Source organism: Chiloscyllium plagiosum, chromosome 28, assembly GCF_004010195.1.
Source record: "Chiloscyllium plagiosum isolate BGI_BamShark_2017 chromosome 28, ASM401019v2, whole genome shotgun sequence".
Classification (NCBI taxonomy): Eukaryota; Metazoa; Chordata; class Chondrichthyes; order Orectolobiformes; family Hemiscylliidae; genus Chiloscyllium; species Chiloscyllium plagiosum.
The window spans coordinates 27,187,637-27,215,051 of NC_057737.1; the positions used below are offsets into that span (position 1 = coordinate 27,187,637).

The 27,415-nt window shown below is 42.8% G+C and overlaps 1 long non-coding RNA gene across 2 annotated transcripts in view; it reads right to left on the reverse strand.

Annotated features, from left to right (window-relative positions):
* Window positions 1–24,703, reverse strand: part of LOC122564071 — a 190,723-nt gene extending 166,020 nt beyond the window's left edge. For both annotated transcript variants that reach the window (XR_006315808.1, XR_006315807.1), the window contains exons 1-3: window positions 24,593–24,703; window positions 10,804–10,912; window positions 7,593–7,709 (exon numbers count right to left, since the gene is read on the reverse strand). This is a non-coding gene — a long non-coding RNA (uncharacterized LOC122564071). The remainder of the gene's footprint in view (window positions 1–7,592; window positions 7,710–10,803; window positions 10,913–24,592) is intronic.
* Between the last annotated feature and the right edge of the window lie 2,712 nt (window positions 24,704–27,415).

Below are 27,415 nucleotides of genomic sequence, written 5' to 3' on the forward strand. Positions count from 1 at the left end.
AAATGTGTTGCTGGAAAAGCGCAGCAGGTCAGGCAGCATCCAGGGAACAGGAGAATCGACGTTTCGGGCATAAGCCCTTCTTCAGGAATGGGGAAAGTTTGTCCAGCAGGGTAAGATAAAAGGTAGGGAGGAGGGACTTGGGGGAGGGGCGTCGGAAATGTGATCGGTGGAAAGAGGTCAAGGTGAGGGTGATAGGTCAGACTGGGGTGGGGGCGGAGAGTTTGGGAAGAAGATCTCAGGTTAGGAAGGCGGTGCTGAATTCGATGGATTTGACTGAGACTGGATTTTCCTCATTTCCCCTCTCCCCACCTTGTCTCAGTCAAATCCATCGAATTCAGCACCGCCTTCCTAACCTGCAATCTTCTTCCCGACCTCTCCGCCCCCACCCCAGTCTGACCTATCACCCTCACCTTCACCTCTTTCTACCTATCACATTTCCGACGCCCCTCCCCCAAGTCCCTCCTCCCTACCTTTTATCTTAGCCTGCTGGACAAACTTTCCTCATTCCTGAAGAAGGGCTTATGACCGAAACGTCGATTCTCCTGTTCCCTGGATGCTGCCTGATCTGCTGCGCTTTTCCAGCAACACATTTCCAGCTCCAGAACAGGTGGGACTGCAATGCTGACCTCCTAGCCCACAGATACACTACCACTGCACCTTTATGCCTTCTGCTTTTAAACTGATGACCGGCAATTCAAGGGCAACTCTTGTGGGGAAGTGGGAATGCTATTTAAAGATGTCAACTGTTCCAATATGGGAATCCAAATTTAACTCTGTCCATGGGTTTCCTGGTACTCATCGGGGAATATAAGATGAGAAGACAGGCTGAGAAAGTGATAGGCAAAAGTGATCTGATCCCAGCTTCCTTGCTCAACTGAATTTTTTCTTTACCCCCACACATTTTGCACCGAGAGTGTGCTTTCACTGTCTTGGAGAAGTTTTCCAAGCTTATGGAAATCCCTTCTACACACCTTAGCTGTTTAACCTTCAGATCAGCACTATACAGCCTAACCTTGGGCCTCAGAGGAGGATCAAGGAGCAGCATTAGCCACACCAAGAGCCGCCTTCTTCACAACCACTAGCCAGCCCAAATAACACGGTGATGATATGGCATCCCAGTTCACAGGAGGGAATACTCTCAACACAGGGAGTGCAAGCCAATGATAAGTTTCCTGTACATGCCTGAGACTGAGATGATTCCTATCAGGTAGTCAAAGAGAGGGCTTTGGAAAGGTTGGGTGGGTGGGAGTTACATTGGGGCCTAGGGCATTAGTGTCAGAAGTAGCTCTGAGCCCATAATTTTCATCCTTGGCCCTGGTCACAGACATTTGAGCCTCCTGGAGGTAGATCTGCTGCCTCGGAGAGAGGGTGACTCTTACCCATGCCAGGAGTCCAACAGACCTTTTCAACACACAGCATCTGCTACACTGAAACTATCAGACAGTTCTGCATAACTAGGAAGATCCCACAATGAACGTCTGCCAGAGGTGTATCAGGAAGATAGACAGGTTTATCATCAGACTGTGTTATGACACACATCCCGTGACCACCTGTCCGGAGAGCAGATCTCCAGCACTGCTACACAGTGCCTCCTTTACTGGGCAAGCTGGGCTTGCATCGCCAACGGCACACAAGGGAACTGTAGTCCTTTATTTCTCTGCCACTGGCTGAATTCCCAAAGGTCCAGGACGTCATTGTCTGCACACACACACAAGTCTATGAAGACACACCCCTTCCCTCCAGATCATCCTCTCACTGGTAATAGTATGGTTTCCTTGGTGATCTCTTTGTCCCTTTAATATCGTTAAATGCAAAACATAAAGTCTGGGTTTTCTGTTGTCATAAGTAATTAATCTATTATCAACATAGTGTGACTTCTAACCCAGGCATGAGTTATCAGACTATTGTAGACATGAAGAGTCCTTGGGAATTAAACTAGAAAATAGCTGCAGCCTCGAAATGTTGATTTATTTTATATATAAATTTTCCACGTTAAACTGCAGAGATTTTGGAGAGGGAAAGGCACCCTGCTCCAGTCCGACATCATAGTGACAGGGGATAGATTTCCATAATTTGTAACGCTTTAATGCACTCAGCCATAAATACCCCACCATTTCCTTGCCCTAACTTGCCTAAGTTTCACCTCAAAAATTTTGTGGGGCATGCTGGAAAAACATACCCAATGTTTTAAATTTGTAAACAATACATATGGACAAGCATTTGACATATATCTTTACCATTTTGCACGGCTTTATGGCATTGATTTTATTAACCATTTGCTTGGTTGAATACCCACTCCCCAGTTCGAAAGGTCAGAGTACTCTCTGTCACATTTACATTGCCCCAGAATTTCTGGCTGTGGGTCTTGGCCTCACTGCGTTTGTACTGGGCAGGGAGATAAGTGGGATTTCTTATCTTCGTTCCTCAGTGGCCACTTCAGAGAACAGGCACTAAAAGAAGCAAGCTAAGAGCAGAAGTAGCTGGGCAATTTTTTTTTCTCTCCCAGAAACATTCATTTTCACAAAATCGCAGAATTATTACAGTGCAGAGGGAGGCCAGTCAGCACATTGCGTCTGTGCAGACTCTTCGGAAGGTTACTGCATCCTGCTGCCATTCTTACCCTGCCTTCTGCCTGTAACCCTGCATATCCTTCCTTTCCAAAGAGTAATCCAATGCTCTCTTCAATACTTCGATTGAACCTCCCTCCACTTCATTCTTAGTCAGTGAATTCCAGATCTTAACTACTTGCTGTGTGAAGTTTCTCCTCCTGTCTTTCGTCAATTGTCTTAAATCTGTACCATCTCATTCTCAAACCTGTCATGACTGGGAACTGTGCCTCCTTATCTACTGCATCTGGACTCCTCTTGGATTCAAATACCTTTATCGAATCTCCTCTCATGCTTCGGCTCTGCAAGGGGAAAGGTCCCAACTCCTCTGAATTATCCATGTAACTCAAGTTCCTTATTCCCAGGATCATACCTGTGAATATTTTCTGCACCTTCTCCAGTGCATGTTAGTCCCAGTATCTAGGGTTATTGGGTCTCCAAATAGTTTGACCTCTCAACCTTGCTAATAGAAAGAGCTACTATTCGCTGCATGTACAAGTTGCACATGCTAATGTGAAAAAATATTTCTAACAATAGTTCTATTTATCATAACATTTACAACAAAAGGAAATATATAACACATTCCCGGCTGAACTGAACACAATATAAGTATCAAGAACTGACCCCATTCTCAGAAAGAAAGAAGTCCTTTATCATTTTGACGAGTGCATTTAATTCAAGTGGCAATTCAAATAAAGAATGGGATTGTATTTCCAAGTAAACGTGTTTCTGAGGAGAGGTAATTGACCTGAAACATTAGGCCAGATTTTAAATGTGGTCTCTGGATTACAACATCTGGATGGACCTGGGATCCTGACCCTGCTCCTTAAATGCCCCACTCTTCGGGTATTATTCGTAAGTACAAATGCCCTTATTAAGGAGGAGGGAAGCTCAGCACTAAACTAGTGGAACTGAGTGCCTTCAGGAGGTGGGTTTCAGGCATCCTTGGAAAAGGCAGGTGGCAGCCATTTTGGTGTCTGCCACCACCTTGCCAAGGGGACCGAGCAGTTTTCAAATGGCCAGCAGGTTAGCTGTATTGCATTGAGGGCATCCGGTTAAGACAATGCACATATTCTAGTGAGGATCACCAAGAAATTCAACAGTTCTCAAAATTAAATGGAATTTCTTTCATTGGCCCTGCACTGGCTCCAGTTGCTCTATCATCAGCCTGGATGAGTTTACCGTAATCCACATTGGAAACTGTAAGACCAACTTCCCCAGTCTGTTCACAGGAAATGAGACCCATGTGTCATTTAGAAGCAAATGAATCTCGCCTGTGGGCACTTGAAAATTGAGACATTAACTTTATTTTACTTTTCACAAATGGTGCCTGACATACTGAGCATTTTCTGTTTCATATTTTACAGCAAATAATTTAATCATAGACACATCACAGTTGACTTGAGTCTGACATTAACCAATGAACATCCGCAGTAAATCCCAAAGTTAAACAACACAGAGTGACTAATTCACCACAAACCGGCAGGCTAACAACTCCTCCCCCACCCCCCACCACCTCTCACTCCACAACTGAAAACAGGCAAAAGCTTGGTTAGAATGAAGGGGAAAGGATGTCCCTTTTCTGCTCCCATCATCTATCAAATGGACCTTGTTTAATATCTGCCCTGATGTCATTGAATCAAGGCTTCAGCCATGGATCATAGATAGCTTCCCAGCAGCAGGGGGTTGAGGCCTGGATGGATAGATGTTTAATTCTGACTTTAGATTGTCCTTTGGAAAGTGTAGATCAGGAGTGCGTCATTTTGAAGGGAGTAAAATTGAAAAGGAGGGAGCCAAGAAGTCTTCTGTCAACAAGTAAATATTGAAAGGATGGTAAGAGGGGAATCTTCCGCTCTCCCTGATAGTAAACCTAATGGTGGGAAGGGCATTAATTATCCCTGAGCCCTGTTGCTTTCACACTAGGTTCACCAGAAGGCTTTCCTAGTTGAGGCATTGAAGTTGCCAGATAATGACTTCATGAGGGCTTCATTCCACCATTAAACGTATTAACAGAGCTGCAGGAGGACCTGTTGTCATGCAGTGTGCAAGGCGACTAAGATCACGTGACCAGCTTGTCGCAAGGGAGGGATCTGAAGTTAGGGATCCCACAATTAAAGGCATGAAGTAGCGTGTTTTGAGAAGATTTGTAGCTCAGGTTGAGGTTCTGGATGTAGGTTTGCTCGCTGAGCGGGAAGGTTCATTTCCAGACGTTTCGTAACCATACTAAGTAACATCTTCAGTGGGCCTCTGGGCAAAGCACTGCTGATAATTCCTGCTTCCTATTTATATGTTTGGGTTTCTTTGGGTTGGTGATGTCATTTCCTATGTTAATGTCATTTCCTGTGGTGATGTTATTTCCAGTTCTTTTTCTCAGGGGTGGTAGATGGGGTCTAACTCAATGTGTTTGCTGATAGACAAACAGTGACACACATGAAATCCATCAACAAATACATCGAATTAGACCCCATCTACCATCTCTTGAGAAAAAGAATAGGAAATGGCATCACCAACCCAAAGAAACCCAAACTTATAAATAGAAAGCAGGAGTTTGGTGTAGATTTACTCACTGAGCTGGGAAGTTCATTTCCGGACGTTTCGTCACCCTACTAGGTAACATCTTCAGTGGGCCTCTGGCAAAGCACTGTACATGATTTCTGCTTTCTATTTACACTCTATATGTTTGGGTTTCTTTGGGTTGGTGATGTCATTTCCTGTCCTGTTCTTTTTCTCAAGGAGTGGTAGATGGAGTCTAACTCGATGTGTTTGTTGATAGAGTTCCAGTTGGAATGCTATGCTTCTAGAAATTCTCGTGCATATGTCTGTTTGATTTGTTCTAAGATGGCAGTGTTGCCCCAGTCGAAGTGGTGTCCTTCCTTATATGTATGTAAGGATACTAGTGACAGAGGGTCATAAAGTTTTGTGGCTAGTTGGTGTTCATGTAGCCTGGTGGCTAGTTTTCTGCCTGTTTGTCCAATGTAGTGTTTGTTACAGTCCTTGCATGGTATTTTGTAAATGACATTCATTTTTCTTGTTGTCTATATAGGGTCTTTCAAGTTCATTAGCTGCTGTTTTAGTGTGTTGGTAGGTTTATGGGCTACCATGATGCCAAGGGGTCTGAGTAGTCTGGTAGTCATTTCCAAGATGTCTTTGATGTAGGGGAGAGTGGCTAGGGTTTCTGGACGTGCTTTGTCTGCTTGTTTGGGTTTGTTGCTGAGAAATCGGTGGACTGTGCTCATTGGGTGCCCATTCTTTTTGAATACAGGTGATTTTCCTCTGCTCTGCATAATTCCTCTGTGAATTATCAGCAGTGCTTCGCCCAGAGGCCTACTGAAGATGTAACCTAGTACGGTGATGAAATGTCTGGAAAAGGCATGCAGTGTCTGATCTAGAGACTCTACATCAGGAAAGAGAGGTCCTAGAATGCTTGCCCTTACTGCTGATCGTCCTGTGACTCACTCATCACCCTATAACGCCCACTTGTGAAATCCGCCCACTTCCCCACAATAGATTGCTGCACAGTAGCTTTGATTACTCAATGACCACAGGACCCCAAAGTGGGTGTCTTTCCTATAGCAGCCATAGCCACCCTCATAGTGCTCCTGAGCACAACAGCTGTCCTGGACCACTGAAGTGTTCCCCGACTGGGAGGGAACACACCTGTCTGTTGAATGTTGTGCTGTGTCCATTCATCCGATGCTGTAGCCTTTGCTCAGTCTCACCAATGTACCATGCCCTGAGGCATCACCCCCACACTAACACACGCACCTCTCACAGACTTATACCCTTTTACACTCACACTCACTCACATACACATACACACACTCTCTCACAAACACTCAAACCCTCCGCTCCCCACACTACACTTACCCACATATAAGTTAGTGAGGTGAATTTGTACTTGCAGAATTACATTTTATTTTGCTCAAAAACTGCATGAATCCATGTAAGATTCTGTAAAATCATTTTTTAGATTAGAATCAGTCTGAACATTGGAGCACAGACAGCCTCACATAGAGCACCTTACACCTTCAATGCATTATCTGGGCCAGCATGGCACCTATTGTTAAAGTTCACTTGAGAATGTAACTTTAAGAAAGTTCTGGGATTTACATATGAAAGAACTGAAACCAACATGGTCATTCTAAAAGATGAGAGACTTTACAAACAACCCAGGTCTTTTTCAATATATAATTTCAGTTACATCACACTGTAAACTTTTGCTATAAACTCTGTGTCTTATGATCTTATACTCCACAACCCCCTGACAAAGGAACAGTGCTCTGAAAGCAAGTGCTTCCAAATAAACCTGTTGGATTATAATCTGGTGTTGTGTGATTTTTAACTTGGTAGTCATGACTTCCCCAACCAGGGGACCTGATTCCAGTACTGGGAAATCCATTTCCCTAGAAAGAGCATCGTACGTTGAAAGATGTACGAAGCCGATCTGTGATAAACACAATTGCACATGTCGTCCCCACAAGGTTGAAACGAAGAAAGGAAACAACCAGTGACTGCAAAACTTTGATAATCCAGGAACAGGAAGTAAATAAATTCTTGAAACAAATAAAGCACTTTTCATTGGTTTTGCACAATTTAAGAAAGACATACCTAGTTGAGCAGAAGAAACTAGTAACTGTGGCAGGGCTCAGCGCAAAGCTAAACAGTGCAGGTAAATTTCCAATACTGAAAGGAAGATCTAAAACCTCAAGTAATAAAAAACGTCAATTAGCAGTGGAGCCTAATTTACACTACCTGAGAGGTTTAGTCAAACAGAGGGACCAAAAGCAAACTCCAAACTGGGCACTTTGTAGAAGAATTTTGAGGTAAAGCATTTCTTTGGAATTTAAAAAGTAAATCTGAAGCTGAATAAGTCAACACATTACTTTAGTCATAAGAACAGTAGCAGATGATGTAAAGGCAAGGTGTTAATAAGTTGGCAAATAATTTTTTTAAAAGTCTGAGAAGCTTTAACAACATTTCACTCACTGAGCAACAATAAGATGTTGGAAACTGTAAAGTTCAGTGGTGGGTTCGAGAGACAACATGAACCAGGAGATGATTTTATTCATGACCTTTACATTTGAATGATGCAGATAAGGAGACCTAAAACCAAAAAATAAAAGTATGTATTATTTTAGGTGGAACTCATAAATCTCTATCAGATATTCTGCAACCCAAGGAGGGCCTCACTTTAGAATATATGCAGGTATTGAGACAAACACAGGTCCATAAGCAGGACAGAGTGATCCTGAGAGTTGAAGGAAACTGTTGGTTCAGAAAACCTCAGGTAAGCATACATTTCCTTAAGCACATGACGGTAGTTGTGTCAAAAGGGAAGCTACACTGGGAGGGAAAATGCAAGATGGCCATTGAACCCTATTAGCATTGAGTCGCTATAAAGTACTAAAGGACGAACAGTGTCCTAAAAAAAAGCGCACTACTTTCACAGCACAAAATGGACATGCTGAGAAGATATCAGAATAAACCTTGATTTTCAAAGATTCAAAAAGAAAAGCCTCCACACATTAAGCTATCAATTAAGTTGAAGAAGTTCCACCAGAAGAAAAATCAGCAAGTTTCCTTATTGAGATCTTTCACCCTAATCACACATCATTCCAGAATGCAAAGAAACGTTTCAACAGACATGTCACCAGCTTTAAAATAGACACTGAAGCAAGTGTAACAGATTTATCTGACAATGAACCATAGTTATCACCTGCATTGTGTGTAACCAATAGAAACCCAGTTACTTAGCCCAAGAGCAATGCAATAAAAGAGAAATCTCAGACAGCACTCCAGTACAAAGGAAAGCAGATATTGGAAACACTCTGCTGGATGAAGGATTGTAATCACAATTACTTAGCATAGGGCAGATAACCCTTTGTAAGCAATTTATTCCATTTGTTAAGTAGGAGCAGTTTAGGTATATTTGTTAGACAAAAAAAACCTTGACAATTGAGGATGTTTCACTGAAATCAGAGAATCACTAGACTGTTCGTGTGGAATGTTTTGGTTTCATTAAACTAATGAAGGCAGCATCCTGCCCTTTAACCAAAGTTTTATGGAACTCTTCCCTGGGTCTTCCTCCACCTCCTCTTCAGCTCCATGTTTAGGACTGCAATCTACGAGGGGGTGCCAAGTGATTAGAGCTGCCTTCCTACCTTAAGCACCGTTGATATATCCACCTTCTAGGGAAATGCTGTGTCGATCCATTGTCTGAATCCTTTTGGCCCATGACCATGAGACAACAATTCATGATATCAGGATAACCATTGTTCTCTTGCCCACCTCTACTTGAAACTTAGTTTTCCTTCTTTCTCAGACTAAAACATCCTATTCTTCCAAACACTGAATTGATAATAAGGTGGTGTGGGCACAATAGCCTTTAATATCAGTTCTACGGAGCATCCTGAACTCAATGATTCTTGTGAACTTTGCTTTTGTAATTTTACTGAAGACTTAGGCCTACGGTATCACAGTGAAATGTGATTGTTCGCTTCACAGGAAGTACTAAGTATTTGAACTCAAAGTTTTCTATTTTAAGGCGAACTCAATTTCCAACAGATACATGATCTACATAATTAGGAATTTTCTTCTTTAAGTAGAAAAGCTTGTATTGACCTTAATCTTATCAGGAACATTTAACAGCAATGATCCAAAAGTAATTTCAGAAAAGATTCCTAAATTATTCACTGATCTAAGAAGACTTATGACTGAATAAAGCATTGCTGTCCAAAAAGATGCTCAACACAAATGTATTTTCATGCCATGGGAAACACCACCTACTTATGAAACATAACCAACTTCAGGTAAGAGATATGACCAGATAGAAGTCATTTCTCCTGTCACTTAGCCTATAGCACACTGTTCTGGAATGGTTCCAGTTCTTAAGTGTAACAGTGTTCTTTGTATTTATTTAGGCTTTCCAACTTAATGATACTCAAGTAAGAGATATTCATCCAATATCCTTGTTGGTCAAAAGCTTGACAACATTGTCCAAAAGTACCACCTTCATGTAGTTGGATATGAACAGCTGCTTTTGGCAAGCTAGTTGGATGAGAAGTCAAAATCAGCCAAGGGTTCTGTCTTGACTTTACTGCTGAGAGAACATCACTGAAAATAGATTAAGTAAGATTTGGATATGACTCAGACATATCAAGTCAAATGATTCCTCAAGCTGCACTTAACAACAAAGCTTAGAGACAAATTGGGAGCACATGTGCAAGGTAATGTAATTCAAACTGGAGATTTGAACATAGGGGTTGCCTAAAGATCATGAAACAGGGATTCTTTATTTTTTTCTTCTTTTTTACAAGGTGCACGAATCTTTATTCAGTTTACCAGGAAGAAAAGAAACATCCGAGTGGCTGGTGACAAGCAGTTCCCTTCATATCAAAACCAGGGATTCTTTATTCTGCTGGCATCAGGTAATTACAAACATGAAGGGAAGTTAAGGTTAAATATGGAAGAAACCTTAATTATCTGTAGCTAACATCTGGTTGAGGAAATCCTCTGATTGCCTGATCTTTCTCCCCAAGGCCTCCTTCCCCCAAAGACCATGTTTTCTCCAAAGAGTGTCCATTCACTTTCTTTCTGGGTGCCCTCCCTCAACATCGCCACCTGCTGCTGGAAGTTCCATTACATATCTCCCTGCTTGAGACTAAACGTAGACAACCACAAAAAGGCACAGTTGCTAGCCAGTTCTGTAATTAGCAGGTTCAATGTTTCGTTCCACACTAGTGGTAGCGCTTTATTTTTGCATTACTGATCTGGGCAAATGATATCTAGCACATGCTCAAGAGGATCCTCCAAGCCTCTTATCTATGCTGATACCCTACCCTTTTCTCCAACAGTGACAGGGCATCTCCCAAGGACATATCAAATGGGAGTTCTGCTTCATCTGGCAAAATGATGGCTACAAGGCCTGATACCAACTAGATGGAGACAGTTCATATGATTTTTCAGAAAACGTGGTGATGCAAGTGGATAAAAGAACATGCAAATTCCCTGCTACTCAAGCAGTTCTCGGATCCAATGCAGGTTGATTGACCTTGGGTGCATGGATCAAGGTCAAATGCTCCTGGTATTGTAATGGTGTTATTTACAGGAGTCACCGTACATGTTTTCCAAGGATGCCCAGACATTTTTAATATGCCCACCCCCAATACCACTGATATTTTCAATGTCCTTACTTCACCTGGAATATTGATCAGGTCACAAACATCCGGAAACCCCAGACTATGAAAGGTATGATGGAGGGCAGGTAGACAGAGCTCAATATAGCCTTGATAGTCTGAAGCAGAGACCTGGATGAGAGAAGAGACATTAAACAGCTCAGAACCCTCAACAAGTTGTTCACAGTAAAACAGGGGAGTAATGGGATTGGTCGCCAAATTTCATGCTCACTATTGGACAGGTTGGTACCACTCTACATAAAACTGAGCCTCTCTCTAAAGGAATCTCTCAACTCCACAACCACCCTCTTACACCCCCGCACCCCCGCCCCCCAACCCACCAAAAACATGTCCCCAACTGCTCTCGCTGCGATACCAAATTAGTTTAATGTCTACTGAGAAGGGAAGGCTGTTACCCTGAATGGGTCTCTGTGCCCAATGGCTGGGGTGGCCATGGTTGTTGAGGGCAGTCTTGTACGAAATATCCAGATTGACACAATTCTAATGCCCCTCTAAAGCATCCTTTCGGCAGGGTTGGTTGTGAGGCTTACTGTGGAAATAGGACAGCAGAGACTGGAGCTGTGCATTGAGTTCCATTCACAATTCTTCCCATACAGAAGCAGCAAAGTCTGGCAATATTAAGGCTTGAGCCAAAGGATGCTCACCCCCACCGTCTTTGGGGCAATTAGGAATGGGCAATGAATGCTGGCCTAACCAGCCCTGCACACATCTCCTGAACAAAACAAAAAGTGTAAAGATCCTGTTACTTCTTGTGTAGCATTCTGATTTGGAAACAGGCCCTTCGGCCCATCAAGTCCACACCGACCCTCTGAAGAGTAACCCACCCAAAACCATTCCTTTATTTCTCTATATTTCCCCTGACTAATGCACCTAACACCATGGGCAATTTAACATGGCCAATCCATGCACATCCTTGGATTTTGGGAGGAAACTGGAGCCAACTGACACAGACACAGGGAGAACGTGCAAACTACACACAGACAGTTGCCCAAGTCTGGGATCGAATCGGGGTCCCTAGCACTGTGAGGCTGCAGTGTTAACCACTGAACCATTGTGCCACCCTAAATTGCTTGTAAAAAAATTTTATGTTGCTGCTTATGAGAAAGATGATAAAATAGTCTGCATCACTTGTGTGCTCCTAAATTGCATTCATGGCATAAATCATAGCAACAGAAGCTTTTCAGCTTTTAGAAACTCTTAAATATTAGCCCAGAACATTTCAGTGAGTACAAAGAAGATTGTTTCTTAGACTCTTAGGAGTTCCCAAGGATAAGTATGAGCTGTTATATCAATTAAAAATTCTCTCTTAGGCTTGCCACACATAGAATTCAGTCCTACTTTGATCATTTGAATGGGTTTGCCTTGCATGACCCAATTGCTAAATTGTTCAAGATGTAAGACTAATATTATGAAACCTATCTTGACTGTTAGATGACCTCTCTGGTTAAAGTCACTGGTTTAAAAGTATCCCTCACTGAATTAAATCAAGTTGCTCTGCCTCTGCCCTGGGTCCTGAATTGTTAGCATGTGGGTTTGTTTTAAATAAAAGTCATCTTTTAATTTAATTAGCATTGGTTAATTTTCATAAAATATATCAACTGGTTTGTTGCTCAGAATTTTAAATCCTGTGTCTATTAAAAAGCTATTTGTTACTTGTTGTGTTTGATGAAGTTTACAATTTGCAGCACTGTCATAACAGACTCATTAAATATATACTGAGGAGCACAACAGCCCCCCTCCCCTCCCACTACCCTTTCCGATAGTGCAATAGATTAAAAAAAAACACTTATTGGCCCTGACACTGAAACATTTGCTTGCTTGATTTCCACATTGCCAACTATGTGTGAACTCCCAAGGTCAGTGTATTTATATAAGCATTGGCTGTTACTATCTCAGACAGAGCCCGTTGACAGAAGCAAGCCAAGCACATGGAAAATGCACTTTGTGGCTGTGATTTAAAGGGTATTTCCTGTTACACCCTGTCTTAAACAAGCACAATTGAATGCTTGAAGGGTGCCTCAACAGTGCAATGCAAGTGCAGGATAATTATTGTCCAGGAAAGTGGATTGAGTTTTTATAAATGTTGTGTTGGAAGTGCTTCTGCACAGAACATGAAACCAAGCGCTGTTGCCCTTTTCAGGTTTCTGGGGATGATAGCTGGAGCTGGTGTTGTGGCATGGTGGGTGGTGATTGGGGGGGAGCAGTGCGGGGGCAGGTGGAAGTGAAAGAGTGGAGGTACGAAGGAGTGCCTGTACGGCTCGTAAACACTACACATCACAATCAATCAATTAATCAATTAGTATGGCACAAATATATCAGTCTTAATTCTGCACTTCACTTCTGGAATAAATCTGCAACACACATGTTCCTGATTTAGAGGCAAAACCGCTATTCATCAGACTGACCCAAAATGTCACCAAGTTTGACCTAAGAAGGCCAATGTTACTGTCTTCAAGAGAAAAGACAAAAATGAAGTTCCTTATTCATGTCAATGAGCTGCTAACATGGTTCTGGGATTGCAATGTTTTAAATAAGTGATGTGTGAGAATGCAATTCTTTTGCTCGCAACTAGACACCAGCAGCTAAGCACTGCACACACCTCTAGTAATTCGCTTGTGATTCAAAGACAGCTAAGAAATCTCCAGTTTGTGAGAGCAGGCAGTTTTATTCTTAATGGCTCATGCTCAGTCACCTTGTTTTATATAAGCACATTCGTTGTAGGTAGTGATAAGATTGAGAAAACTGTTGAGAGTTGAATTATAAAAGAAACTGCATCAATAAGTTACCCCAGACTACAAATCCTACCATCCTTGTTGGAAAAGCGTGGTGCTGGAAAAGCACAGCAGGTCAGGTAGCATCAAAGCAGCAGGAGAATCGAAGTTTTGCGCATAAGCCCTTCATCAGGAATGTTGTTGGGGATGGGGGGCTAGCTGGGTAGGGGGATTGGGTTGAGAAATAATTAGGAAGGTGGAGGTTGGGGGTGAGGTAGCTGGGAAGATGCAGGTGGGGTGGTGATGATGATAGGTCGATGGGGAGTGTGGAGTTGATAGGTGGGAAGGAAGATGGACAGGCAAGACAGTTCGAGAGTGTGATGTTGAGTTGGAAGGTTGGATCTGGGACGAAGTTGGAGGAGGGGAGATAAAGAAACTGGTGAAGTCGACATTGGTACACCATGCGATTGGAGAGTCCCAAGGTGCAAAATGAGGTGTTCTTCCTCCGGGCGTCAGGCGGCTTCAATTTGGCAGTGGAAGAGGCCCAGATCTTGCACGTCCTTGGCAAATGGAAGGGGGAGTTGGAGTGGTCAGCTACAGGACGGTGATGTTGTTTGGTGCATTTGTCCCAGAGATGTTCCCTGAAACGTTCCTTGAGTTGGCATCCTGTCTCCTCAGTGTAGAGGAGACTAATTGAGAGCAACGGACACAGTGGATTAGGTGTTTGGATGTGCAGGAAAATCTCTGCGAGATGTGGAAGGATCCTTCACGGCCTTGGATGGAGGTGAGGGGGGGAGGTGTGGGCGCCTCTTGCAAAGGAAAGATGCCGGGAAGGGAGGGTGGGTTGGTGGGGGTGGGGGTGTGGACCTAACGAGGGAGTCACGGAGAGAATGGTCTCTATGGAATGCTGATCGGGGTGAGGAGGGAAATATGTTTCTGGTGGTGGGGTCTGATTGTAGGTGGCAGAAATGGTAGAGGATAATGCACTGTCTACCTTTTGCCTTCCCAGCTACCTCACCCCAACCACACCCCTACCCTCCTAACTATCTCTCAGCCCCCTTCACCACCAACCGCCGCCCCACCCCCCACCCCACAACATTCCTGATGAAGGCTTATGCCCGAAACATCGATTCTCCTGCTGCTCAGATGCTGCCTGACCTGCTGTGCATTACCAGCACCACACTTTTCGACCCTGATCTCCAGCATCTGCAGACCTCACTTTCTCCAAATCCTACTATTGGACATTGTGACCCTGTTTGGCAAACATTGTAAGAATCAGTCCATAGTCAGTGGACTCTGTATGTTTATACACAGCGGACTTGTTAACTTACAAGAATAGGGCCAACTTCATATTGTCACACTCAGATTAATAAAACAGGAAGTCATCTCTACTCCAGGAACATAGGACTATAGCTGGAAATGACCAAGATTGAATTCTTGAAACCTATATGCTTCTTATAATTGATTCTAAATGTAGTCTGTTGTTAGCCCATCAATACAGAAGGTTTTAAGGAGGGTCACTGGACCCAAAATGTTAACTCTGCTTTCTCTACACAGATGCTGTTAGACCTGCTGAATTTCTCCAGCAATTTCTAATTTCTGGCATCTGCAATTCTTTGTTTTTTGTTTTGTTGACTGCAGAAAGACTTTTTGTCAGCATCTCATCAGATTTCCGTTCGCATGCACACAATCCCTCGGTCACTCTTGCTGCATTTTTCCCTATCCATTGTTCTGAAAGTGTTAGCAGGATGTTACCTGCTGTGAGGGACTTCAGTTGTGAGGAGATTCTGGACAAAATAAGGAAGGATTCATTTGGAAAGGAGAATGTTAAGAGGTGAGCTGATAGTGTAGGAAGTTGAGAATAACCTCTCAGAGGTTTGTAAAATCATGAGAGGTGTAGACAAGGTGAATAGCAAAGGTATTTTTCCTCGGGTTGAGGATTTCAAGACTAAGGGCTATATCTTTAAAATGAGAGGCGAAAGATTTTAAAAAGACATGACTTATTTGCATCGTTAGTGGTTTGAATGTGGAATGAATTTATAGAGACAGTGATGGATGCAGGTACAGTTACAATGTTTAAAAGACATTTGTATAAGTATGTGAATAAAAAAATGCTTGGAGGGAGATGGACCAAGCGCAGGCAGATGGGATTAGTTTAGTTTGGGATTATGATCAGCATGGACTGGTTGGACCATAAGGTCTGTTTATGTCCTGTATGACTTTATGATTGTAAATCAATGGAACAGATACTCAAAGATAAGGAATTCTTAGAAGTATGGACAACTAGTGAAGACATGGCTATGTCAGTTTCTTCAAAGAGCTATTGCAGACATGACAGGTCAAATGGCCTTCTGTGGTGTTCTGTGATTTTAATGCTTTTGTATTGAACTCAGAATGAAAAGTCTGCATGCTTTACTGCACTGAGAGACTTTGACACGTGAAAACAAATCATTGCAATAATCATTCTCACCTTTGAGCATCTAGATTCAAACTAGCTCTTTTTGCCAAGTAAGTATTCAGATGGGGAAGGCCCTTCATTCATGTTGGTCAATTAGACAGTCTCAGCCATGAAGAAGCAGGAATGCAAACTCAGCAACTGGACTTGATATTTCTGACTCAATAAGGATTATTGGTAAGCATTTCTCCCTTATGGATGCTGTTCAATAATTCTTCCTTAAAATTTATAGGAAGATAAGCAATCATTCAAGTTAACCAGAGGGCATAGATTTAAGGTGAGCGGAGAAAGATTTAAAAGAGACCTAAGGGGCAACTTTTTCACGCAAAGGGTGATGCATGTATGAATGAGCTGTTAGAGGAATTGATGGAGGCTGGCACAATAATAACATTTAAAAGGCATCTGGATGGGTATATGAACAGGAAGGGTACAGAGGGATATGGGCCAAATGCTGGCAAATGGAACGAGATTAATTTAGGATATCTGGTCAGCATGAGCAAGTTGGACAGAAGGGTCTGTTTCCATGCTGTACATCTCTATGACTCTATGACTGTATCTTCTTCCCTGAACTGGCTCTTTCTGTCTAAATCCAGACATATAGAGTGGCTATTCATGAGAGTCCAATTCTGTTTATTTTTAAATATTTTTACATCAATTTTAAAATGTTCCCTTTTATGCTGGAGAACTGATACAAAGATAAGTTTATTTTGTCTATATAAAAAAAACTGGGCTGTAATTCCAATGTAATTGAGCCCTTTTTAATGTTGGGTAAAATGAAAATTACCAGTTGTCAGTAGCTTAGCATATTGCTATGCTGCATTGGAAAAGAAATGATATGTTCTGTTTATACCAAGACAAAGAGGAAACTGCACCATATGTGCACCTTTTGAGATCAAACAATTGCAAACAATTCTAATTAATGACAATGTTCCTTTGTTATTTTTTAAAAACGTTTTTAAAAGATTAAACAATGCATTGATGATGTCATCCCAGTGTCACAGTGAGGCCAAAAATGTGAAGCTTCAGCATCAAACAAACCCAGCGTCCAACAATGTCAAAAGTGCACCAGCTTACTTCAAATTCTCCTTCCTCAAATGTTTGCATATACTTCAAGAATTTTGTTCGTTTTCATCAGAATACATTTTTATGAAGAGCTTTGGGACATCCTATTACATGAAAGGCACCGTATAAATGCAAGTTCTTACTACAAAGTATTCAGAGCACAGAAGTAGGCCATCAGCCCCACATGTCAGCCAGTGCATATGTTTCAAATGAACCTCCTTCAATCCTTCTTCATCTAACGCCATCGACATACCGATCTTGGCCTTTCTCCCTCATATTTATCTAGCATCCCAGAAATGTATTGTTGCATACAGAGATATAACTGCCAATTAACACCTATACACTATAAAATATTATTTAATAATAGAATATAATCTGGGCCCTCTGATTCATGATCCTGTTATGAGTGGCAATAGTTTCTCCTTATCTACTCTGTTCTGACTCCTCAAGATTTTGAAAATTTCCACCAGGTCTCCTCAAAGCATTCTAATCTCCAAAGGGGAATAATCTCATCTCTCAAAATAACCAAAGCTTATTATTCCCAGAGCCAATTTTGTAAGGTTCTTCTGCAATCTCTCCAATGCGTTCTCACCCTTCCTAAAGTATGGCACCTACACTGTTTGTGTGTCCTTCTGTACTCCAGCTGAGGTCTACTGATTGATTGATTTATTGTCACATGTACCGAAGTACAGTGAAAAGCTTTGTGCAAAGCAAAGGATCATAGTAAGCAATGACGTACAGAGCAAAAGGATTTAGACAGAGGCATACAGGCTACATGGCACAGGGTGTGCACTACGCAAGATCAATGTCAGCAAGATCAACATTATTTGAGACTAAAGAGTCCATTCGTCAGTTTAATCTGCAACGTGCCTAAGTGACTACTGCCCAGTGGCTCTGACCTCAATAATCATGAAGTGCTTCGAGAGGCTGGTCATGGTCCACATCAACTCCTGTCTCCCATCCTGCCTCGATCCTCTACAATTTACCTGCCGAAGTAACAGTCTACAAAGGATGCCATATCCCTAGCCCTGCACCCATCTCTGGAACATCTGGACAACAAGAACCCCTACGTTAGACTTCTGCTTATTGACTACAGCTCCACCTTCAACACCATTATCCCCTATGAGGGTGACATAGAACTCAAGCTCCTGGCACTGTGGGGCAGCAGTGCTAAACACCATGCCACCCCTAAACCTTTGGGGTTAACCATTCCTTAATAGCAAGTTCTTGTACAATACCATCCACATCCACCCTGACTGCGAAATCTACTCCCAGAATGCAAACAAGTGACAACTCAGTACTCTCTGGCTGGACATTTCTTCCTCTTGCTTATCCTCAGGGATGATCTTCCATGATATCTTGTATGCTCACGGCAACTGTGAAATCCACTGTCAGAATGCAAATGAGTGATGACTCAGCACCCTCCGGTTAGATGTAGAGTAAAGAGTTCACACATAACACACTGGCATTGGCAGGGGAGGAGGATGGGGTTGGGATGTTGATGGCGAGAGAGATATATGGTTAAACAGCAATGGTGCATACAGCTGAGGCTTTCATTAAGATCCAGACGTTGTTCATGTCAAGCTTTGGAAATTACTCTCATTGGGTAGCATGAGTAGGAACTGTGTTTGATACAGAGAAGGGTCTGAGGATGATGACACATCAAAAATGAGAAGGGGTTATAGTGATAAAGCAAAAATTCTCATATAAAATGTGTCTTGTAGCCAACAATAAGATATCATCTACATCTTCTTAGGTCGGTTGGTGCTCCTATGCTTACCCCAGTGCTGCCCATTGGGGCCTTCTTCTGTCATTGCTTTCATTAGGAAACCTTCTGAACATTAGCACCCAGGCATCACCTTGCAGGAGTGAACTATAATTCATCACAGTACCTGAAATATCCCTTCAACCAGCCAGTACTCAGTGATTACACTGATGAATGAATGGAAACTGCAGTTAGGTGCCCATTTTAACATATTGGGAAAATGTAGAGTTGCTGTAAGCCATCACTGAAGTGGAAAGCCTTGTATTCAAAAGACAAATCGAGAGACTTTTTATTCTGGGTCAAAGAGTGCTGGCATGATTAACTACAGTATTAAAAAGACTTTGTGGCAGTTCCTGGGATAGTAAACATAATGGGGTGCTGCCAGAGGCAGATAAATTAAGTGAAGTCATTATAGTCCTACTCTCTCACCACAGAGAGGGAGAGAGAGATAGAGAGAGAGAGAGACAGCTGGTGGTGAGTTTAACCTGAGAGACACACTGGCAAGGGTAAGTATGAGAAGGTTGCACCTTCAAACCAACTCAAGACTGTGCACGAATGGAACCCACACATTTGACATCACTCTGCATCACAAGACAGCAATTGAAGTTTGCTGCAAATCAGCTCCATGATGAGAGTATATGATTTATTCCTGAATAAAGATATCCAAATGAGACAGAGAGGCAAAATGGTCGCTTGGGTGCAATCTAAGACCATTAGATCTTGGAGAATTTGCAGCTCTATACAATCACAGCGGATAATCTTGTTGCCGTTGTTAATCCATGGGGAAGGAGATAAGATTGTTAACTCTGGGATGAAAACTTTTGCAATTTGCTTGCTGAATCAATTCAAAATCATCTGTCTGTTGTTAAAGATACTCTCAGAGATAACCAAGAGTTATTCTTGTAGCATTGGCATTATGGGCTATTAGCTGTGCAGTGGCTGTGGTGAAGGTAGGTTGGCATAGATCCACTTAGGTAGATAAGCAGGAGGCTGGAAGAATACAGCAAGCCATGCAGCATCAGGAGGTAGAGAAGTTGACGTTTTGGGTGTAATGCTTCTTCAGGACCCGAAACGTGAGCTTCTCTACCTCCTGTTCTGGACTCTCCCATTCCAGGGAAAAGACTGTCTGTTTACTCTATCCATGCCCCTCATGATTTTATAAACCTCTATAAGGTCACCCCTCAAGCCTCCGACACTCCAGGGAAAACAGCCTATTAGCTGCTTCCTACAGCTCAAATCCTCCAACTCTGGCAACATCCTTGTTAATCTTTTCTGAACGCTTTCAAGTTTTACAACATTCTTCCAATAGGAAGGAGACCAGAATTGCACGCAATATTCCAAAAGCAGCCGAACCAATGTCCTGTACAGCCACAACATGACCTTTCAACTCCTATACTCAATACTATGATCAATAAAGGAAAGCATACCAAATACCTTCCTCACTATCCTATCTAGCTGCGACTCTACTTTCAAGGAGCTATGAACCTGCATTCCAAGGTCTCTTTGTTCAGCAAAACTCCCAAGGACTTTACCATTAAGTGTATAAGTCCTGCTAAGATTTGCTTTTCCAAAATGCAGCACCTCACATTTATCTGAATTAAACTCCATCTGCCATTCCTCAGTTCATTGACTTCTATGTCCATGGTACAAAAGATATATGCCTACTAATTTTATAATGCAGAACATCCTCAGAGATTGCACACACATAAGCATTATCTGCGTATTGCAGCTCGATGACACTGTTCAGGGTGACTTTGGTTTTGGCTTGTAGATGGCAGAAGTTGAATAATTTCCTTCATCTCAGAGGACATTCTTCAGACACATTTACGGAGGTATATGAGAGCATATGTCTAACCCTGAACATGAGCAAGATGAGGGTCCACCACCAACCTGGCCTGGCATTGTGGAGCAAACCCTTGATCATCAAGGTTCATGTTGAGGCCTTAGAAAATGTTGACCACTTCCTATATCTCGGGAGTGTCCTGTTGGCCAAAGCAGCTAATGGTGAAGCGATCTAGCAGTGCCTCCAGTATGCTAGTGCATCCTCAGCCACCTGAGAAAACAAGTGTTCAAGGACTACAACATCAGATCGAAACCAAGATCATGGTTTACAGAGCTGTGGTGGTTTGCACCCTCCTGTGTGGCTCTGGCATGTGGGCTGTCTACAGCAGACACCTTAAGGTGCTGGAGCAGCACCACCTACGCCACCTGCACAAGATCCTGTAAATCCACTGGGAAGAAAGACGTACCAACACCAATGTCCTTGACCAGGCCAACACACACACAGCATCGAGTCACCAACCATCCTTGATTGGCTGTGATGGGTTGGGCATATTATCCGTATGACTGACACGAGACTCCCCAAGCAGGTGCTCTACTCTCAGCTCCGAAATGGCAGGCAAGCCCCAGGTGGAAAGAGGAAACACTTTATGGGCGGCACGGTGGCACAGTGGTTAGCACGGCTGCCTCACAGCGCCCAAGACCCGGGTTCAGTTCCCGCCTCAGGCGACTGTGTGGAGTTTGCACGTTCTCCCCGTGTCTGCGCGGGTTTCCTCCGGGTGCTCCGGTTTCCTCCCACAGTCCAAAGATGTGCAGGTCAGGTGAATTGGCCATGCTAAATTGCCCCGTAGTGTTAGGTAAGGGGTAAATGTAAGGGTATGGGTGGGTTGCGCTTCGGCGGGGCGGTGTGGACTTGTTGGGCCGAAGGGCCTGTTTCCACACTGTAAGTAATCTAATAAACTTCAGTGATACCCTCAAGGCCTCACTGGCAAAGTGCAGCATTCCCAGATACCTGGGAATCACTGGACCAAGACCGTCCGAAGAGAAGGAGGAGCATCCGGAAGGTGTTGAGCACCTTGAGACCGGCCATCGGGAAAAGGCGGAAGCCAGGTGCAAACAGCATAAGGAGTGTGGTGCTACACCAACGCCCCATCTACCCCTTCCTGTGACCACCACCTGCCCCAAATGTAACAGAACCTGCAGTAACTGCATTGGTCTGTACAGCCACCTACCGACTCACCCTGAGAATGGAAGAGAGTTATCATCATCTGTGAGGGACCACCGATGATGATGAATGTAGATCAATGACCTGCTGAAAGCTATATGTATAAACTAAAGTATATCTGAAGAATGCTTAAATTACTAAAGCAGTGCTCTTAATAAATATAGATATAATTATTATAACATGCCATGCATAGCATATGGAACTGACACACATCACTAGAAAATAACCAATACGGTTTTATCTTTAAACAGACCTGGTGCCTCGTCACAGTGGTGGTGATTTGCTGCTTTAAAGAAATCTCTTTAGCATTCAGTATTTTATAAAGTACAGTCTATTTACAAATTGCATAAGTGTATTTTGTTGTGATAGCCTGACTGCATTAAGTAATTGTGGACACTTAAATCATATTGGAACACATGTATCATCTTGAGCAGAAACTGAATAGAAACACTGAAAATAGCAACGGAAGTAGGCTATTTAGCCCTTCAATCCTACTGCACCATTCAATATGATTATCGCTGATCATTCAACTCAGAACCCTGTTCCCACCTTTGCTCCAATCCCTTTGATCCTTTTAGTCCCACAGAATGCACATTCATCTCCTTGAAAACATTCAATGTTTTGGCCTCAATCACTCTCTGCGGCACAGAGTTCCACAAGCTCACTACTCTCTGGGTGAAGAAACTTTTCCTAATCTCAGTCTTAAATGAAACAAATAATATGGCTAACAGAGCAGGTCGGAAGCTAGGAATCTGTTTTCACCATCTACAAGTCAGAAGTGATTGGAATACTGCCCAGTATTGGAGCTCCAACAACGCTGAACAGCCCTTGACACCATCCAGGACAAGGCAGCCCACTTGATGGATATTGGTGTTCAGTCACATGCATATAGGAGTGGCTCTGTTTCATACTCTGCTGTGCTGGTGGGTGAGTTCAAATCTCCCCATTATCATGCAATCCTCTATTTCTGAAATCTCTTCCAGCCATTTAACTGAAATAACTGAAGTCAATGATGATTGGTGGAAAAGCTCTCCATTGGAGGAGGAAGACCTTTCACAAAGGAAGATAGCTTGTGGATGATGGAAGTCAACCATCTTAGTCCATGGACATCAGGATAGAGCCTTAGGTCCAGTGTCCATATCCAGCAAGACCTGGGCAACATTCAGAACTGGGCTGGTAAGTAGCAAGTAACATTGGCACGAAACAAATCCCAGACAATCGCCATCTCCAGTTACAATCACTGATTCCTTCACTTTCAACGTTCTGCGAGTTACCAGACACTGAATTGTTCCAGCCATATAAATATGGTAGCCACAAAAAGCAGGGGTGGCATGGTGGCTCAGTGGTTAGCACTGCTGCCTCACAACACCAGGATCCCAAGTTCGATGCCAGCCTTGGCTGACTGTGTGGAGTTTGCACATTCTCTCCATGTCTGCATGGGTTTCCTCCCACAGTCCGAAGATGTGCAGGTCAGGTGAATTGGCCATGCTAAATTGCCCATAGTGTTAGGTGCTTTAGTCAGAGGGAAATGGGTCTGGGTGGGTTACTCTACGGACGGTCGGTGTGGACTGGTTGGGCCAAAGGGCCTGTTTCCACACTGTAAGAAATCTAATCTAACCAAATATAATCTAATCTAATTCTTAGATAAGTAACTCTCCTGACTCCCCCAACACAAAAAAAGCCTGTCCATTACTTACAAGGCATAAGTCAGGAATATGGTGGAGTATTCCTTGTTTGCCTGTGAGTGCAGCTCCAATATCACTCAAAGAGCTTGACACCATCCAGGTCAATGCAGCCAACTTGACTGACACCTTCCACATTCACTCCCTTCACCAGCAATACACAGTGGCTACAGTGTGGACCATCCACATGGTGCACTGCACAAGCTTCTCAAGACTCCTACAATAGCACCTTCCAAACTCTTAATGTCTGCCACCTAGAAGGACAGAGCAGCAAATACAAGCAAATTTCCCCTCCAAGCCACACACTGTCCTGACTTGGAAATATTTCCCTATTCCTTCAATGTCGTTGGGCCAAATTTCTACAGCTCCCTCCCTAACAGTATCGTAAGTGTCTCTACATCCCAAAGACTGCAGCAGTTCAAAAGACAGTTCACTACCACCTTCTGAACAGCAATCACAGATGGGCAATAAATGTTGACCTAGCCAGAGACATCCACATCCATGTACATGTAAAAAAATTGAAGTAGAAGAGTCATATCAGACTTGAAACATTAACTCTGTTTCTCTCTTCCTAAATGCTGCCAGACCTACTGAGTTTCTTCAGCATTTTCTGTGTTTATAATGTATAAAAGAAACTGCACTCTGCTAATTGTGACTTATTATGATTTCTTTTACTCCATTATTGATATGCATGCCGTAATGGAATTCTGTCCACAAACTTCTCGTTTTCTCTTTTGGTATGCCATTAAAACCTGTCTTTTTTACCAAGGGTTTGGTTCTGCACCTATCTCAGTATCTCCAGATGCAGCCCAGAGTCAAAGTTTGTTTGAGAATGCTTCCGTGATGAGCCTTTAGAGGTTTTTATTTCATAGAGGCGCTATATCAGTGCAAATTGTGGCAGTCATATATTTTGGGTACTGCCTTATCAGTCTGCTCTGTTGCCTCAGTACCTCTTCTGCTAAGACATAAAAACACATTGAGACATTAAATTGAGAAGGCCAGTCTGTTATAAGGAAGTTGGGTACAAAATGCTCATAGGAAATTGACAAAATAGCTGTCAAAAGTTCAAAAAAAGACAAGTAACTATGAAATAAGATTTTAACGACACTTACTCAGTTTGAAACAAGGCCTGTTCAATTCTATTTTGGTCTTTCCATGTTGCCTCGCAGCCTCATACTCATATCACACTCACATGATAATGAATCAGTGCAAGTGAAACAAAACTGAAGGAGGATGGACTGTCAGACAGCATTAGATGCGCCAGACTAAAAATGGACAGGCACTTTCATTCACCGTTGGAAAGGATAGCAGAGGACGGAATGTTAAACTGGCAAAGAGCCTACATTGCACATCTCTGTCCCATTTCTGCTGCCATTTGCCAGATGAGCACTACAAAATCTGGGCTCTGCGGCCTCAAAGTTACTAATGCCAGAATCAAACTAGGTCGCTGAGTTCCACTCCAGATCTTTGAAAAGTACCTACCAGTAACTAGCGGTCTATAATTGGAATTTAGGTCCCAAAATAATGTGCAAACTTAATAAGCCTCTTCGTTTAAAACAGGATTTTTTTTTGCAAAAGTCTGAGTTCAGCACAACCTGATTCTCAAATGGCTGGTTGGGTGACTCAGGTCAGTGCTCAACTCTGCCAGCAGGGGGAGGAAGCTGAACAACATAGACCCAAACTGCGGGAATTATAGCCTTCAGTTTCTTCACAGTACAACACAAATTATTTGCAATGTGTACCCTACTGATGTGGTTAACCATAGCATTGCAGACAAATAATTCCTCTCAGCTTATACACAATCCAAGCCCCATACCAAAGTCAAGTTCAACCCAAACAAGAACTTTTTTGTGCTCAGCTCTAGAAAATTAAAGAGTAACACTGATGTCATGGCATCAACTAATTACAGTCGGTTTCAATTATCCAAGAATGATTTATTCAGTCACTGAAATTTGCTGCTAACTATTAAAGGTGTTTTAGCATCACTCAACACTGCCAGTTATAAAACCTTATTAAAGCTGAACAGGTGACCCATATTTTCTTTGCTCACAGGGACTAAGAAAGTTTCTAAATATTTATCCTTGTGGCATGTTGTAAGGCAGCTATGTTTTCACAGCAAAGGTCATCACAAAAAAAGAATGACTACTTGAAGGTAGCCAATTGCAGCTGGCAGCCCCAGGGGAAATGGCACCTTTGCGAAAGAAAATGAACATTTCAAGAAAAAAATGTACTGAAACCAAAAGATCAGTGACAGTCCCTGGATTCTGAGCCTGTGCGTGTCAAGCCTAGTAACAGCTTGAATTTGTGGAAATGTTGAGGAATGACCTAAACAATTATTTCCTTTTCACAAATCATTGAGTAGAAAGGAAAAGATCGAAGATACAGGACCGGACTAAATGTACTGAGAAAGGATCTGGGGGTAAAGGAGAAATAGGAACTAGGTAGCTCAAACTTTGGGTCTTAATGACTAATCTAGTGTTGATGAAGTCGTATAAAAGAACTAGGGACCGAATTCAACCAGAAATCGGCTAAGTCAAGTTTCATGGAGGGTTTCTCTCTGCAAATCCCAATGAGTTTTCTCATGCTATCATCTAAAGCTTGCCTTGTTAACTATGCATCCCCTCTCTATGGTGCCTCATTCATCAAATCTCCCATGTACTCATGACAGCTGGGACCTCCCAGGATTCATGGGGATGCTGCCCTGTTTGAAGCCCAGCATTGAACCCTTTACTAGACAGGGGAGGGTAACCACAAATCCATGCGTCTCAAAGCACCCAGGTTGCATAGCCACCATGTCTTTGCACATACATTAGCACACTCTCACGTGTATCACCGTTTAGGACCCAAGCCAATTAGTTTACCCAAAAGTAGCATCATCCCATTTTATAACCCAGTCCCTATCACAGAGCCTCTTATTGTGCCTCAATGTGGGACATAGTACATAGAGGGATGTTTGCAAATGGTTCAAAACATTCACTTTTATTCAGGAACAGCAGAATTGAACAAGAAACAGAAACTGTGTTTGCTTTTCAGAGCAGAAGTGGACTGCTGGCCTTTCGGACAACAGCAGATTTGCAGTCAGTGAATGTTCACTGCCCCCTGCTCACATCTCGTGGGTCTGGGTATTAACTTAATCCTGTCTGGCTTTTTTCACCCGATGCTGCAGTGCTCCCCGCGTTTCCAGGAACATCTGCTCCTGTTCCATCTTTCTGCACCTTCATTAGGTTGCAGCAACAGCGATGATAACACCTGCTGTGCTTGTCCATCAGTCATGCTTGCAATAAACCTGTGTGGGAAATGTAAGGTACTGAACAAGTACTTAGTAATGCAAGCAGTCTGCATTCACATCATGCACACTAGACCAGTTAGCATATAGTAGGGCATAGAGGGCCATGGAATGATTCTACATGCAAGTTTGACCTAGAGACTTTATATCAATGAATGCAGCTCCAGTTTTATCACAAAAGCACAGTGGGAGATTGTAAGTGCTGCGTGAGCAATGAGATCTTGTCCTCCCAGACCCACATCATCCATAAAAATCATCATTGCATACAAGAACTTGTTGACAAAGATTTACAGTTCAAGGTGAGAGGGAATCAGTTTAACTACTAATGCATTGGAAAGTGCAGCCTTCAGATCCTGGATTGTCTTTGGCCTTAAAAGTGGCTCGAAGGTCACCTATAATTACCTTTGCTTCACAGAGATGACTATGTTCAATCTGCAATGATCAGTGACATGGTGAAGATTGCTTGTGACCAGCATTTGCACCCTACACAGTGAGACACTGCATATATTTCACATGCACAATGCCTTATGACAGATGGCTTCAGCCTGCACTATGAAGGTGCCTGATTAATGCAATTGCTCCTTAAATGGCCTCACATCCTTTACATGTAGAGCCCATGTTCAGGCAAAAAAAAAGATTTCTGGCACTG